Raw genomic sequence first — 14,406 nt, forward strand, 5'->3', positions numbered from 1 at the left:
AAACCTTAGGTGTACTTGCCCTGTGTTTTTATGGCTGACCAGAAAACAGCCTTTAGCACCTACACTTGTCATTTAATGAGACATGTTCCAAAGAGGTTGGGCTTCCAATTGTGAATGCAATTTTGTAAATCATCACATTCTTCATGGCCCAGTGCAGCAAGGGGATATATCTTAAGATCATCTTTGAAGACAAGAGTCCTGCAATTGTCCCAGCCTAAATTCTAACAAATAGAATTTAGCTATCATTTTTGAGATCCTCAACATAATTCCTATGTAAGTCTGCTGACTCATTCACACTATTTAGACAATATTCTACATTCCTGTGTCCCAAGCCGTAAGTTCTGCTTTTTCCAATTTTGCTTATTACTTATTTCCTGCTCCCTCCACTCCATCAATGATGGCAGATAATTGAATCAGCATATTCCTACATTGTAGAACTCTTTGACACTCTGCCATCTTCCTAGCCACACTTCAGGTATTGCTATTATTTTGTAATAGTGTCAAATTTATATACTACTGTACAAAATAAATCACATCATTTAAGTTGCTCATGTTTCTGTGTATTTAAGAAGCTCCCACCAAACCATTCCAGATTTTCTTCTCTGACAGACAATCCTTCTTCTGTCTCTTGTCTTCAACCTCTCTTAACCATTGCAATCTACATTCTGTTTTATCAATACGACATCTTTGTCAGATTTTATTGTTCCTCTTAAGTTCCTACATCCTGCACACTCTTTTTTCCTGACTACATCCTGCATGGAATTAATTGCACTATCTTCTAATCCAAACTTACTTAGTTCAATCTCGTTACAAATGTGCATCAATCTTTATTCCAAATGGTGAAATCCAGCAGTTAAAAAAGTAGTTCCAACCAGGTACAGAGACACAGTCATCAGTATAGCCCTTCTTATTTCTGCATCCTTCCTGATGAATTTACCAAATGGCTCAAAGCACAGGCAAACAGGAAAGAGTGTATGTACCATGAAGTCAAAATGGGCAAAATTGTCATGATCCTGAAATCTGCAGCCTTGGTAAAATGACACTAAACACAAAACTAGGTGTTTGATAAAAATAATCACTGCAATTAAAATATTACAATTTAATCCTTAGAAAGACTTACCTAAGAATGATGAATCCAATTGTTTGCTCTGTGATGTATTAGATCAAGGGAAAGACTCAAATAGCAAGACTGTGAAAATGTTAACATAGTAATTACAGAATTCAGCACTCTTCAAGATCAATGTTGAGTATAATGATTGTAAAGTCCATAACTCAGATTGATTACATACCTGTTTTGTTTTATTCTGACATGAAATGTGGACATGACAAGACCAGCATTTAGAGTCATAGAGTCATAGAGATGTACAGCACAGAAACAGACCCTTTGGTCCAACTCCTCCATGCCAACTAGACATCCCAACCCAATCTAGTCCCACCTGTCAGCACCTCGCTCATATCCCTCCAAACCCTTCCTATTCATATACCCATCCAGCTACCTTTTAAATGTTACAATTGTACTAGCCTCCACCACTTCCTCTGGCAGCTCATTCCATACACGTACCATCTATTTCCCTACATTCTATATCTTCCATGTCCTCTTCCACAGTAAACACTGACGCAAAATACTTGTTTAGTATCTCCCCCATCTCCTGTGGCTCCACACAAAGGCCACTTTGCTGATCTTTGAGGGGCCCATTTTCTCCCCAATTACCCTTTTGTCCTTAATGTATTTGTGAAAACCCTTTGGGTTCTGCTTAATTCTATTTGCCAAAGCCATCTCATGTCCCCTTTTTGCCCTCCTGATTTCCCTCTTAAGTATACTCCTATTGCCTTTATACTCTTTTAACGATTTACTCGATATATCCTGTCAATACCTGACACATGCTTCCTTCTTTTTCTTAACTACACCCTCAATTTCTTTCATCTTCCAGCATTCCCTACACCTACCAGCCTTTCCTTTCACCCTAACAGAAATATACTGTCTCTGACTCTCATTATCTCATTTCTGAAGGCTTTCCATTTTCCAGTCGTCCTGCGAACATCTGCCCCCAATCAGCTTTTGAAAGTTCTTGCCTCATGCCATCAAAATTAACCCTCCTCCAATTTTAGAACTTCAACTTTTAGATCTGGTCTATCCTTTTCCATCGCTGTTTTAAAACTAATAGAATTATGGTCACTGGTACCAAAGTGCTCCCCCACTGACACCTCAGTCACCTGCTCTGCCTTATTTGTTGTCTATTTTAATTGCCTTTGGACTGATTAGCTTAAGAATTGTTGTGATTCAGGAGTAGTGTGTAGGCTAGACCAGGTAAGGATGGTAGATCCTAAAAGACATTAGCAATCCAGATTTTATCACAATCGACAATGGTCACCATGAGCTTAATTCCTTTTCTTACTTGATTTCAAATGTTACTACATGCCATGATGGGATGTAAAGACATGCCCTGAGAGCATTAGCCCTAGGCTCCTGACAGTAGTCCAGTGACAAAACTGCCATACCAACACGTCCCAAAATGATTTCCATCTCTACAGTGAAGACCTGGGATTCCCTGCAGTCAAATCAATAGATGATACTCACTGGGCTTTCACAAAGAGGCTGAGTTATTTTTTTCCCCCTAATGAGGGGCACTAGATCACAGAGTTATAAGGCATGGAAACAGACCCTTTGGGCCAACTCACACTTGCTGTCCAGGTTTCCTAACCTGAACTAGTCCCATTTGCCTGCATTTGGCATGAATGCCTATAAACCTTTCCCATCAATGTACCTGTCCAAACATCTTTTAAATGTTTTAATTGTACTCATCTCTACTTCCTCTGGCAGCTCATTCATATACACACCACTCTCTGCGTGAAAGATTTGCCCCTCAAGTCCCTTTTAAATCTTTCCCCTCTCACCTGAAACCTGTGCCCTCTAGTTTTGAACTCCCCACGCTGTAGAAAAGACCTTGACTATTTACCTTATCTATATTCCTCATGATTTTATAAATTTCTATAAAGTCTTCCCTCAGTCTCCTATGCTACAGGGGTAAAAAAAGTGCCAGCCTCTCCTTATAACACAAACCCTCCAGTCTTGGAAACATCTATGTGAGTCCTTTTTGCACCCTTTCCAGTTTAATAACATCCTTCCTATAGCAGGGCAACCAGAATTGTGCAAAGTACTCCAATGTCTTTACCAGTGTCTACTACAGCCATAACATGACATCCAAAATCCTCAATTCAATACTTTGACCAATGAAGTCAAGCATGCTACATGCCTTCTTCACGACCCTGTCTACATTTGTCACCACATCAAAACTACATACCTGCACCCCAGATCTCTTTGTTCAACAATAGTCCCCAGGGCCTTACCACTAACTGTGTAAGTGCTGCTCTGATTTGTCTTAGAAAAATGCAACACCTCGTGTTTATCTAAATTAAAGTCCATATTCCATTCCTCAGCCCACTCGATCCAGTTGATCAAGATTTAACTCTTAAATAACCTTCTTCACTGTCCACTATGCCACCAATTTTGGTGTCATGCACATACTTACTAACTATACCTCATGTAAATCATTTATGTAAATGATGAACAACTGCAGACCCAGCACCAATCCTTGTGGCACACCACTGGTCACAGGCCTCCAGTCTGAACAACAACCCTCTGTCTCCAAATGTGAAGCCAATTTTGTATTCAATTGGCTAACTCTCCCTAGATCTCATGTTATCTAACCTTATTAGACAACCTACCATGTGGAACCTTGCCGATGGCTTTGCTAAAGTCCACATAGTCACCCAGTAGCAATATATAAGATCAGATAATTCTGTCAAAAATGGTGAATTGTGTTCAGGACCTTCTTGATTCTAGTGCCACAATAGAGAATTACTGAGTAATCCAGAGCTCAGACTTTACTTTGAAGTTTATTCTTACTGGAAGTCACTGCTATATTCTCCTTCATAACACTTCAAAACTTTGATCACTACATGTGCCACATTAAATCTGTGATCCAGAGTAATTAAGAACGCCCTTCACCACCTTTATGAGAAAATGGCAACTTTCCGATACAAATATCAGGATTCTTCTAGTTTTCATTTTTTCCATTTATAACTACTACAATTTTTGAAACACTGTCCTTTAGCAGAATTAATAAATTAAGAGCATGCTCACTGATCCTGTGGATAGAAATACTGCCTGTTGTACCTACTCTATCCTTAATCACTTCTGGTTGGGGATAAGCTAGAAACTGTGGTGAAATATAGAGTTTTGGATGTCCACATTCATAACCACTAAACATCTAGTGGACAATTATGACAACAGTTCAACCTCTGTCAGTAAGCCTGGCTAAAGAGAGGAAAATTAACAAGAGTTCTCAAACCTGATTGCCACCCAATGATTTACACAGGAAAGTGTGTGCATGAATTCTGTGATGCCCATTGCATTAAATTGCTTGTCACCATTCTCAAGTCACAGCACATGCATGACACATGATTTGTTGGTCAAACTTCCAGCAGAGGGGTGTTGGCATACATGACAGTGCATCGTAGCAAGCAGTAATATCTTCAGGAGAAAGGGGAGAGAATTGGGGAGGTTTGGGGTGAGAGGGGGCTTTGGAGGTCAGGGGAATTAGTCATGGAAGTCCCATGTTTCACACCTTGTGTATTTGCTCATTTTCCAGATGCTTGCCATTTTCTCTTGGAAAGCAATAAAAGCTCAAAGTGTTTGAAAACTGGTGAGAAAACAATAGGTAATGAATGGCCCTTTCTTAGTCTTCTGGTGCCTTAACAATGGCTTTATTTTTCTGTTTGCTTTATGTGACATCTATTTTGTTGCTTGATTTGATTATATTTCCTCATAACAAAACCCTGAATCTAGTCATATTCTTCACTTGCTCTGTTTTTTTTCGTCATCACTCCCTCTCATATATCTTAAGGGGAGGGAAGCTAAGCGTGAGGGATAATCACAGCAAGTAATTAATTATGTACACTTCAGAATGGTTAATTCTAATTTCCATGGAGTCAACTAATCAAGTGAGGGCAGAGATCAACCAATCAAAAAATAATTGGGGTCAGTGTTATTATACATAGTGCCTCTTACCTATTGTTTTTAGCTCTGCTTCAAACTAACTGTGAATCTCTCATTCATTTTTGGTGCTGAATTTGAGACTCCTCCATTCAGAACATAAATGAGTTTTGTTTTCGTGCACGTTTCCGAAGTGAACCTCAGTGTAATGAACAAAATACAACTCTGTAACACAGGATTGAAGCTAGTCTCGCCCATGTTAGCAGTTAGCATTGCTTCTCTAATTATGACGTGCAACATATATTTCATTTCACACACATAATTTTTTTAGGCACTAAGGATTATAAGGTACAAGTGACAGAGGACAAATGCTTCTGAAAGATTAGCAGTCTAAAGATTTTGGATAACCTGTTCAGTAGATAGTGGATGTCCCTCCGTGGCTCAATTTATAAATTCACAGCCCATGGTGCATTGCACGGATTTTCCACATTAAGGTTGGCTCAACTGTGCAGCTTGAGGAAGTTAAAGTGAAGCCAGAGCTCCAGCTTCTCATTGCAGTCAAATTATTTTGTCTTTGCCGCCTGATACATTCAGGCTAATTAAACTTATCCATGTCATTTTACAAGCAGAGATCTAACTCAGAGACGACTTGAAGCTGAAACTGGAAATCTTCTAGAAGCCCCTAAAGAGCCTGTTTTGCATTCCTTTTTGGCTTTATTTGAAGAACAATCATTCCAATTATGCATCTCTTCAGATGCAGATATTATATTGCAATCCACAAGAGGGGAAGGATTTTCTTTCAGAACCAAATACTTGGCTCAAGAATCAGTTCAGCAAGGTATTGTCTTTCCTAATTCTTGAGATGTTTTTGCAGTCGAAGTGATTGATCAACTGAATTTACATTATCCATACATCATGTACAAATGTTGAACCCTGCAGCTGAGAAACATAGGGGTCATTTCTAACTTGTTATCAAACTTAGACCTGGTGTGTGGGTTGGCAGCTCATGACAGTGCTGGCAATCTACATGTCACAAGAACAGCAAATGGTTATGCATACCATTGAGTCTGACAAACCTCTGGATACAGACGAGGAATTTCCTATGGGCTAACCATGTCAGAGATTATGGGAGAAGTGGTCAGGCACCTAACTTGTAAAAAGCAGTGGCTGTGCAAATGCCATAGTGCATTATAGTTTCTTATGGCTAGAAATATCACCTACATTTAAGGAAGTAGCAGGAGTAGAGGGAGTGAGATGTAATCCAAGTCAATTCCCCTTGAAGTAAGTATTTAGGCCAGGCCTTTTCTGGTGTGGGCCACATTCTCCAGTATTAGTCACCAGTATTAGTTCACCAATATACACTCCAGCTTACACAACATGTCAGCCTCCACAGACATTGAGGCAATAGAGCACAAACTCCTGGCATCGAGAGTCTCCACCCCGAGTTCTAGCTTCCTCAAGAACATTTACCTTAAAAGAACTACACCGGACAAGTCCTGTACTAGGAACGTTGGTAAGTGGTGGAAATAATGGAAACACAATAGTTTTGGTGGTTCTCTCTAGAGTTAAACAGACAACTGGCGCAGCCCACAAGGAAGCAATGACACCTTTATTTCTCAACACTGTGTGTGCTTCACTGCTATACTGTCACTGGCACAGAATTGCTTCAACTTGAAAGTACTTAGTGAGTCACAAAATGCTACCATAGCAGCCAAATTACATCATGTATAGCACGTACATACAAAACAGGCCAATCAAGCCAAATCATCCCTGTCAGAGTTATGTTTATGCTCCACAAGGGTTCCTTCCCATCCATCTTCATTTAATCAGATAAGCACAACCTCCTACATTGTTTCCCCTTAATAGTTGACCATCACTCAGTACTCTCACTTATGGAGTCAGAAGGTTGTTGGTCCAAACCAATCCAGAGACCTCAACACAAAAATCTAAGTGATGTCCCGGTGCAGCACTGAAGGAGTCAGAGATGCCATCTATCAGATGAGATTCTAACCTGGCTGCCTGTTCAGCCTCTCAAGTGGATTCAAAAGATCCCATGACTTCGATTTGAAGAAGAACAGGGCAATATGCCTCAATCAACATCAACAAGAATAATTATTTTGATTAATATCACATTATGCTTTGTGGGGGCTTGCTGTTACCATATTAGCTTACACAGTGATTACACTTCAAATGTACTTCAGTGATAAGAAAGTACTTTGGAATGACCAGGGGCCATGAAAGGTGCTGTACAAATGCAAACTTTTCTCATGTGTTTACATAGTTTCTATCTGTGTTGTTTACCTCAATTACTTGTTATGCGACACAGTATGACCACGTTTTGAGTAAAGAGGGTTTTCCTGAACTCCTAAGTGGGGATTGTCTTAAATTTATGGTTCCAGAGATTGAGATTTAACATCAAACTCATGCTCAATTGATGTTGCTCTGGGCAAAAGGGGGAAAAAAAGATCGTTGAACACAAAAGACAATTGATTTATATTTCTTTTGTCCTATTTCTCGAAAAGCAGTCATATACAGCACTAAGAATGAAACATTGGGTTTACTGAAAACCAAGGCACTCGAAGGAGTTAAAGAATGGATAAATGTACTTGTCAAGAAGGAAAAAGGGAACACTGAGGTGTGGGTGGCATTCTTCGGTGTGTCAAAGAAAACAGATTAACACACTCCAGCAATTTAGTGAGATCATTGCTTGGGTTCAATTTAAGGTCTGGCAAGATGCTTAATGCGATCACATAAAGCTGTCCTGTCATTTTGGGAAAATAAAATGTTTGCCTTTATGCTGAACCATGAGTTCAGTATGTCCAGGTTTGGATCAAGTGTGATTGGGTGAGTGCTGTTACCCCTAATGTGGTTGAGAAATGATCAGACATAAATATGCATTTAAAGTAACAATTGCTCACTTGTCAGCTGAGTCTCACCTGACTGAAGTTTGAGTAGGCGTCAAAGTAGGTATCCAACATTTCTATCCAAATGTACAAAAATGCCGGTAAAATGCAAAGATATGAGTCGTAGGCTCAGGAGAATTGAGATTTGAAAAACAAAAGTCTGAGTTTGAACAAATGATCCTTAAAGAACATCTTTTGCCAATAGTTTCACTTGGTCCTGCAAAATTTTTCCCACATGCTACCAGTGCCTCATTGCCCACACTCGACACCTTCAGCACTTTTGCAGCAAAGCTGAGAATTTCCCATTCCATCTCCAATCAATGAATGACTTTTATTGTTCCTTCAGCCCGAGCAGCTCACCAATTTTATTCTAATAATGTTCAACCGTGAACTTTAGACATACTTCACTCTGCAACTGCCTAATGCACATGGAAACCAAAAATCCATCTATGGAATAAAAAAGCAATAAGGTTTTATTTTAGAAACGTTAAGCAGCAAGTTTATGTATAGTTTTGGGGTTTGCATTATTGAAGCAGCAATTAAAAATTTGTAATGGAGTGGATAATTATAATGTAGAATTTTCTATGATAGATCATTGTTGAAGCATTCATTTCGAAGAGAAGGAGGTAATTATTGAGGAATATCAATCAGGGAGTCAATGAGGAGAGTGAGATTAGGCTACAAGACTCCTGCGAAGAAAAAAAACCAACATGGAGTTTTTAGATTAGATTCCCTGTGGAAACAGGCCCTTTGACCCAACATGTCCACACTGACCCTCCGAAGAGTAACCCATCTAGAACCATTCCCCTCTGAACAATGCATCTAACACTATGGGCAATTTAGAATGGCCAATTCACCTGACTTGCACATCTTTGGACTGTGGGAAGAGACCGGAGCACCTAGAGGAAACCCATGCAGACACGGGGAGAATGTGCAAACTCCATCTAGACAGTCACCCAAGGCCAGAATCAAACCTGGGACCGTGGTGCTGTGAGGCAGCAGTGCTAACCACTGAGTCACCATGCCACCCTGAGTTGATGGGCTAAAATCACCTGCTTCTGCATTGTGATATTCTGTGGCTGTCTTTGTGACTCACTCTTCATCGCTCCCCAGAAGTTGATTCCTGCAGTACTGTTCACCTTAACAACATTCTTCCTGAGTGAACATTGAGCAGGAAGAGCAATATTTATTTCATCCAGTGGCATTACAGCTCAGCACTATCCTTCTCCTACATGCCTACTTTGGACAGGAGTAATTTGACAGTGATCCAACCCAGAAGCCCTGGGTGATTTCATACCTTGCCTCTAAATCCTGTCATAATGCCAATTTTAAAGACCCAATAACCATGCAATGTTGTTGGTTTGGTTTACAAAGTTTGCAACTTTTTTTAAAACCATGCTGACACAGTATGACAATATTATTCAAAGTAAATTATCCCGATTCTGTGCAAAAGACAGGGTAAATGCTGTATGATTTGGTTAAATCTGCGATTTTTTAAAAATAGAAAATGCCCTCATCAAGCTGTTTGTGATAAAATGGCTCTGTTTACTGTGGGAATGGTTCCTGCATAGCACGGTGCTTTGCCAGTGTTACAGGGTCACGCTCACGTTTTCTCACACAAGCAAATGACAGGAAAAAAATGGACACCAGCCATAACATTGCAATGTGCAAATGTGCAGGGGGATTCTGACTGTGTTCACATGCACGATTGCATCTGAGAAAGGGTTAAAAGGGAGAAAGAATGCATTTGTGTTACGAAGCACTCAGATGGAATCATAGGCTGGACCGTTTTCAACAAAATGAAGCATCAGCTTTTCATAACAGATTGCTTGCAAAACCGTGCAGCTCCGGTTTTATCTCTATATGATTGTACTGCTTTGAAGTACAATCATTTTGGCTCAGCCTTACTGTCCAGTATCCCCAGCTTTCGTGGAAGTGCATCGTTCCCACGATCCCCTGTATTATGCGTCCGCAGCTATCCAATTGAGGCATGATGTCATCATAGTACTGTGAGAAAGTCCATTGTTCATGTTGAAATAAAGAAATCTTCATTGATGCATTGAAGAGTCAAGCCCGGGAAATAAAGGAAGAAAACATAGTACAGGATTTGTTTTCAATCTGTCATTTTAACTAAGAGATTACAATGGACTACACGTAATTGTAGCTGGCATGTTGCCAGGGGGGACAGTTTATGCCGACGTACCAGTTTCCAGGTCACTGTTCCCTGTTTTCACGTCTGTTCAGCGGGGCTAGGAACTGAGTCTTCTGTATCTCTTTAGGCCACGATTACTTGGATCCCACTCAAACAAAGAAATGTGTGGATTCTACACACTTCCTTATCTGGCTTATTTTAAACTTGTGAATTTTACGCTCAAGAGAAATATTAATGGAAGACTCGCCAATTTCAGGCATTTGATGTTAACATTAGATAGTCCCAAGCCTTGAACAGGGGGAGTTCAAATAGATGGTAAAACCTCCTCACACAAACATTAAAAATAGACATCATACTATACCAGACTTCCTTAAGTCTTTCTGAGTCAAACTGAAAAACGAATGCCAACTTAGAACCATAAATCCTGTTGGCACAGAAGTAGGCTGTTTGGCCCATTGCAGCAGTACCAGCCCACTGACAGAGATTTCCAATTAGCCCCACTCTTTTCACACTATCCACAATTTATTTTCCCTTTCAAGTGCATCGGTTTCCCTTCTGAAAATTACAGTCGAGTTTGCTTCCTTCATCCTTTCAGGCATGATTTTGAATCAGTGCTATTTACTGAATTAAGAAACTTTTCATCTTCCTTTTTCGACTCTTGCCATTCATCCTCTAATTACTGACTCTAGCTGGTGGAAATAGATTCCTCCAAATGTAAGTTTGTTGATTGCCTCAAAAATGGGAATATCAGAGGGTAGCAACCTCTGCACCGTCAATCTAAACTGGATCCCATTCTCAACCAGGCTTGCTCCAGGCCTCTATCAGACTGACTCAACATATGTTTAGGATGAGTTTTAAAGAGGCTTTGTTGGAGGGAGAAGAGGGTATATTGTCTATATGACTGTAACCCATTTCATTTAATCATTTAGAAAATATTTGATTTGTGGCTTCTACATTTCGAAAGGCTCTAGAGGATTTGATGGCTCCAACATTGGTGAGTTGTAATGGACTTTCAACACTGTGCTTCCTAGCCTCTCCAATGTCTCTGGAAAGAGCCAAATATAAATGTCCTGCTCATTCAAGCAAGACGTTGATCACTTCCTCAGAAAGTGAACACAATCGTGCAATGGATGTCAGTTATCCCCTGTCATCCTCAAACTAAACCACTCAACTAAACGAAATCATTCCTCCATTTTATATGCAAACTGTGCTTAATGCACTGCATGCTAAAAAAAATAAAGTTAGTGCATGAAAATTGAAGAAAGATTGTTGTAAGAATTCATCTGATGGTGAGAGAGGAAGCCATCCATGAGATTCTTCATAAAAGAATGAATCACGCTTCAGTTCCAGGACCTGAGTTGAATTCTGTTTTATGTGGGGCATAAGCATCCTTAATAAAATGATTTGGGACGGTATTATCCAATTTCTAAAAGCTGTGTACTAACAGCACAAAAATACTTGGTAATTTAGCACCATTTAGACAATCTTTCATAATCACAACCGAATGACTAGTGTCAGAAATTGATAAACATTATACTGAATGTTGCTCCAAGGAATGGGTCTAAGGTTCATTACTGAAAAATAGAGGAAGATTTGACCTACAACTAAACCTGATCTGAAACAGAGTTGAGTGTTCTTAACAAATACAGTGTAGTGAGTGCATCTAATTGTGCTGGACCAGAGCTCAAACTGGGTTACTGGACCAATTGCTTGGAATTATATGCACATTCTTTGCATTGATGAGTGGCATAGTCACAGAAAAGGTGCAGAAGCTGTGATTTATATTAATTTCTCGATAATATCCCATCATAATTCCAAAGTGAATATCCTTAGATGATCTCCTGATCATCAATAAAACCACAGAAAGAATCTCAATTTTCTTCCACTATTAAGACTGAGAAAAGTGAAACATCCTCACAGTAAGACACAACAGGAATGCACACATTGAATCTAAGGAGGAATTAATACATATTTCTGTGTTCCAGGTTCTTTGAGATTTTATTGAAATGTTGAGAAACCAGAGAGTGATTTCGAGAGCTTAAGTTTGAACACTTACCCACCAATGATACAGATAACCCACAAGTGTGCCTGCCTAATTGAACAATACGAGAGGGAGGAGCAGTAAAATTTATAGAGCAAGAAATGGGTTGCCAGTAAAAACATGCAACTCCAATAAAACTGTCACATTTAAGGATTGCAAGCAGTATTCCTTCTGTACAGTTTGTCACTGTGCAATGTAAATCCTTTTACTTTTAATATCAAAAAGAAGAGGCATTCACAGAAAGAAATAATGATTGGGAATTGATTCCCATTGCGTTGCTTCCTGGGGTTCTTTGCCTAGCTGTGAGCATTGTTCAATGTTGGTTGTTTTTTTTAAGTGTTGCAGCTGAGGGCACTTGAGCAGATACCTGATTAGTGCCTATTCTGGTGATGCTGAGTTTACAGAAGAGATGAGCAAGAATTATGACAGGATAAGTGGCAAGAGGAGGTGATTTACTGAAAATTGCTCTGCACGTGTGGCACTTCTGTCATGTGTTCTATCACGGTATTTATTTTTCCCAGAAGCTCCTGAATCACTGACTGATGAGGGATGACTAAATGACAATTAGATGACCTCAGAATCTATAGTTTGTCACACAGTTTCCCCCACCTCGTCTCACATGGAACAATACATGCGTTTAGGGACCCCACCTTAGGAAGGATGCACTGGTCTTGAATATTGCCCTATTACAATTACTCAGAATGATACCTTGGACTGAACAACACTTACAGATTGAGCAAACTTGGGTTTTATTTCTTGGGACAAAGGAGGTAAAAGACGCTCTGATGGAGATAATTAAAGTATTGAAGGGAATTGAGAGAGAAATTAATGATTGATCTCCCTCTAGCTGATGCAATCCAGAATACGTAGACTACCTTTCAACATAAATAAAAGTGATTAAGACAAAAACAGAAATGATTTATTCAGACAAAATGTCATGAGAATGTGGCATACACTACTACAGAAGGCCATATATGCACAAAGAATTGTGATTTTTAATACAGTGGTGGATATTTACCAGGGAAGTACTAATAGAATAGTGGATATTTGCTGGCAAGTATTAATGGGATGGTGGATATTTACTAGAGAAGTATTAATAGGGTGGTGGATATTTACTAGAGAAGTATTAATAGGGTGGTGGATATTTATTAGAGAAGTATTACTATGATGGTGGATATTTTCTAGGGAAGTATTAATAGGGTGGTGGATATTTATTAGAGAAGTATTACTATGATGGTGGATATTTTCTAGGGAAGTATTAATAGGGTGGTGGATATTTGCTCAGGAAGAAAGGGTATTGAGGACTTTGAAGGACCAGGAATAAAACCACCTCCCTTTGTCTTACACCATCATCCCTTTAGTCATTTATTCTTCCAATTTATGGCCGATCTCCTCATTTTTATTCCCTACTCACTGCTTGCCCCTTTCTCTTCCTCTTTACTCTCTTAAAACTCACTACATCTTGAACTTTGTTGCGCATGCATGAAAGATGTATTTCTGAAACATTAACTCTGTTTCTGTCTCCACAGGTGCTACCTGATCTGCTATTTCCAACATTTTTTGTTTGTATTAAAGACTAACAAAATTGAAAAGCAGGTTTGATCGGCTGAATGGTCTGCTCCTATTCTTTTACTTCCTGAAGTCCTATTATATTCACTTTTCTTTTAAGATTAGATTCCCTACAGTGTGGAAACAAGTCTTTCGGCCCAACCAGTCCACACCGACCCTCCAAAGAGTAACCCACCCAGACCCATTTCCCTCTGACTAATGCACCAAACAAACACTATGGGCAGTTTACCACGGCCAATTCACCTGACCTGCACGTCTTTGGATTGTGGGAGGAAACCGGAGCATCCAGAGGAAACCCATGCAGATACAGGGAAAATGTGTCAACTCCACACAGACAGTCGCCCGAGGCTGGAATTGAATCTTGGATCCTGGTGCTGTGAGGCAGCAGTGCTAACCACTGAGCCCTTGGACCATTGACAATTCATAATTCTGGCTAGTCCCTTTAAACTTTTATAGTTTTACTCTCCTGCTGTTTCTTTGATTCCTCCATTTTAAAGTCATGATGAAACTAAATGGAATTAAAACTATTTAATGGGAACCACAGTGCTTGTGAACTGGCCCCTTTTACCATTGGCCCTGGGATGAATGTTCAGTTTATCCAGGCAGCTATTCAGTAAAATCAGTTAGATTTCGCCCTAAAATAAAACTGTCCTCACAATACACAGTTTATAATGAACACAGAAAGATAGCAATACATTTTAGTGATACTGACGGCCAGAACTAAAACAAATTCAGCAGACAAGGA

Source organism: Chiloscyllium plagiosum, chromosome 36 (assembly GCF_004010195.1).
Source record: "Chiloscyllium plagiosum isolate BGI_BamShark_2017 chromosome 36, ASM401019v2, whole genome shotgun sequence".
NCBI classification, from domain to species: Eukaryota; Metazoa; Chordata; class Chondrichthyes; order Orectolobiformes; family Hemiscylliidae; genus Chiloscyllium; species Chiloscyllium plagiosum.